Source organism: Mandrillus leucophaeus, unplaced genomic scaffold (assembly GCF_000951045.1).
Source record: "Mandrillus leucophaeus isolate KB7577 unplaced genomic scaffold, Mleu.le_1.0 Scaffold135, whole genome shotgun sequence".
Lineage (NCBI taxonomy): Eukaryota > Metazoa > Chordata > Mammalia > Primates > Cercopithecidae > Mandrillus > Mandrillus leucophaeus.
The window spans coordinates 1518190-1521190 of record NW_012101310.1 but is presented as its reverse complement, the minus strand read 5'-3'; positions in this window follow the sequence as shown (position 1 = coordinate 1521190).

Below are 3001 nucleotides of genomic sequence, written 5' to 3'. Positions count from 1 at the left end.
GTGGCGAGATCTCAGCTCACTGCAACCTCTGCCTCCCAGGTTCAAGTGATTCTCCTGCCTCAGCCTCCTGAGTAGCTGGGACTACAGGCATGCCCTACCTTGACCGGCTAATTTTTATATTTTTTGTAGAGAGGGTTTCACCATGTTGGCCAGGCTGGTCTCGAACTTCTGACCTTAGGTGAGCCGTCCGCCTTGGCCTCCCAAAGTCTTGGGATTATAGGCGTGAGCCACCAAGTCCAGCCCATCCATTTATTCATTCAATAATTACTGAGCATCTGGTATATACCAGACACTGCTCTAGGTCCTGGGAACACATCAGGGAGAGCCCTGCTCTCAGTGAGCTTACATTCTAGCAGATAATAGACCTACTACGTTCTGTGATGTGGGTGTGGACGGTGTTAAGTGTTGTGGAAAAGAAAAACAGGACAGGGTGAGGGTGGGTATGTTGCAGTATTCAATAGGGTCATTTGAGTGGCCTCATTGAGAAGGTGGTATTTGATCAAAGACAAGGAGACCTGGGAGGGACCCTAGAAGGTCACTGGAGGGGAATGTTCCAAGCAGAAGAGATGCTCATGTATCTGAGGCCAGCCTGGCTGGAGTGGAGAGAGTGAGGAGAGAAGAGCAGATGAGGAATGTGGAGGGCTGCCATATTCTTCGAACGACCGTCTCGGTGTTCCCCCCAGGCTCTTGGGATTGGTGATGATTTTACCTCTGATGACTTAGCAGAGAGACCAAGGGCACCCGCCCCTTTTCGTCCCTTCTTGGGGGTGCCAAAGGGCACCTGCAAGAAATGGTGGGATGAGGGCCAGTGCTGCCTGTTGCAGGCTTTTGGCTTTGATGGGGAGAAGTGGGCAGCCATCGTGCATGACCTGATTTCATGGCTGTGGGGCTCACTGCAGGGCCGTAAGGGGACAAGAGCAGAAGCAGGAAGAGCTATTAGGAGGCAGAGGTGATGCTGCCTGCATGAGGCAGGTACAAGGGAGGCAAGAAGAATGGTCTGGTTCTGGCTGTACCTTGAAGGTAGAGTCAAGATAATTTCTTGATAGATTGGAGAGGGTTGTGACTGAAAGAGAAACACTGAGAATGACTCCAAGAACCTCAATCCAAGTCATCAAAAGGATGGATTGTCATTTTCTGCAATGGGGACAGCTGTGGGAGGAGGGTCCTTCCCCATTCTCTGTCTCCCCCGCCACCTTCTCCATACCCCCTTTTCCCTCTCAATGCAGACTTCTCTGCAGGTGCTGGCTCCAGGCCAGAGGGCAGGAGGATCATCTTGGCCTTCAGCTCATAAAAGGCAAGGTCGAGCAGTGGGGAAAGGGTGGGGTCTGGGTCCCAGCTAACAGCCGAGATAGAGCTCCTGCTTGAGGGGACAGGGCCGGCTTCTGGGAAGCATCTTTCAGTGCAGCGAAGAGAGCGAGATGCAAACTGGGATCCTCTGCCTGGAGATGAAGCCTTCTCTAGAGAAGACTTTGGGGTTTGGGAGAGCTTATGGCCCCAGCTCAGACTTAACAAATCGTCTCACAATACATCATGTCCAACAGCTTGTTTGGCTAAGGAGCATAAGCCCTCCCTCTGATAGAAGATGTTTATGCAGGTTTTCAAACAAACCTCCAGGTCATGACCCCTTGCTCTCTGAGCATCAACACAGCTGCTTGCGATCCCCTGAGGCCCCTCCTGGGCACAGCAACCTGGAGAATGTGGACTGTACCACGCTGCTTCCGACCTGGGTCCAGCTCCTTCCTCCTTGTGCCTGGAGAGGACAGCAAAGACTGGAGGGCTCTGGCTGCTTTCTGCCTCGCCCAGGGCCTCTTTCATTGCCATGGCAACCCCACATCCTCACCTACTTGTCCTCTAGGCTCAGGCCTCCTGTAATGTAGACAAAGGAAGCCTAAACGAAGAGCCTGGCAGACCTGGACTTTCCTTCCTCCTGGCATTGCCATTTAGCAACCATGTGACCCCAGGCTGGCGACGTGCCTTTGGGAGGCCCCACGTCTCACCTGTAACACTGGCCTCGCCTCATCTGCTGCAGGCTTGATGTGGACAGGGGTGTGATCCAGGAGGCACTTCGAGTCACCTCCTACTAGTGGCTCAGAGCAAGGGGCCGAGGCCTCTGACCTCACTCTCCCTCCATCCCCAGGGCTGCCTCAGGGCTGCAAGAAAGCTCTGGACGAGAATGCGATTCCAAGGTGTGGCTTGGGCTTGCTTGGTTCGTTCGTTCGTTTGAAGGCTGGTGACTGTCCTGTTTCTAACTGCTCTTGAGAATAAATGCACACTACAGGATGGTGAAAGCCTAGATACTCCTATTCAGAAGTAATATTATCACCGGGCACAGTGGCTCACGCCTGTAATCCCAGCACTTTGGGAGGCCGAGGCGGGCAGATCATGAGGTCAGGAGATCGAGACCAGCCTGACCAACATGGTGAAATCCCATCTCTGCTAAAAATACAAAAATTAGCCGGGCGTGGTGGTGCGTGCCTGTCATCCCAGCTACTCAGGAGATTGAGGCAGGAGAATCGCTTGAACCTGGGAGGTGGAGGTTGCAGTGAGCCGAGATCGTGCCACTGCACTCCAGCCTGGGCAACAGAACGAGGCTCTGTCTCAAAAAACAAAACAAAACAAAACAAAAAGCAAAAAACCAAAAACCTCACAAAGTGATGGGAAAAAATTTGAAAGTTCACACACACACCCCAGCATGCAGGTTTCCTGAGATGTCTCAGAAACTGTCGTGTGCAGAGTGGCTGGAAGAGATGAGTCTGCCCCTCGGTGCCTGAACCTCTCGCTCCTTCCGGAGTGATATCAGGTGGGCCTGGCCGTTGGCTTTCTCCCAGCAGCAGGGACCTACCTTCCGCTGCCACTAGCCTGTTAGTAAGTAGGCTGAAATCCCTACTTTACACTTTGAGATGGAAGACAGGCGGATCACCTGAGGTCAGGAGTTTGTGAGACCAGCCTGACCAATATGGTGAAACCTCAATTCTACTAAAAATACAAAAAAAAAAAAAAA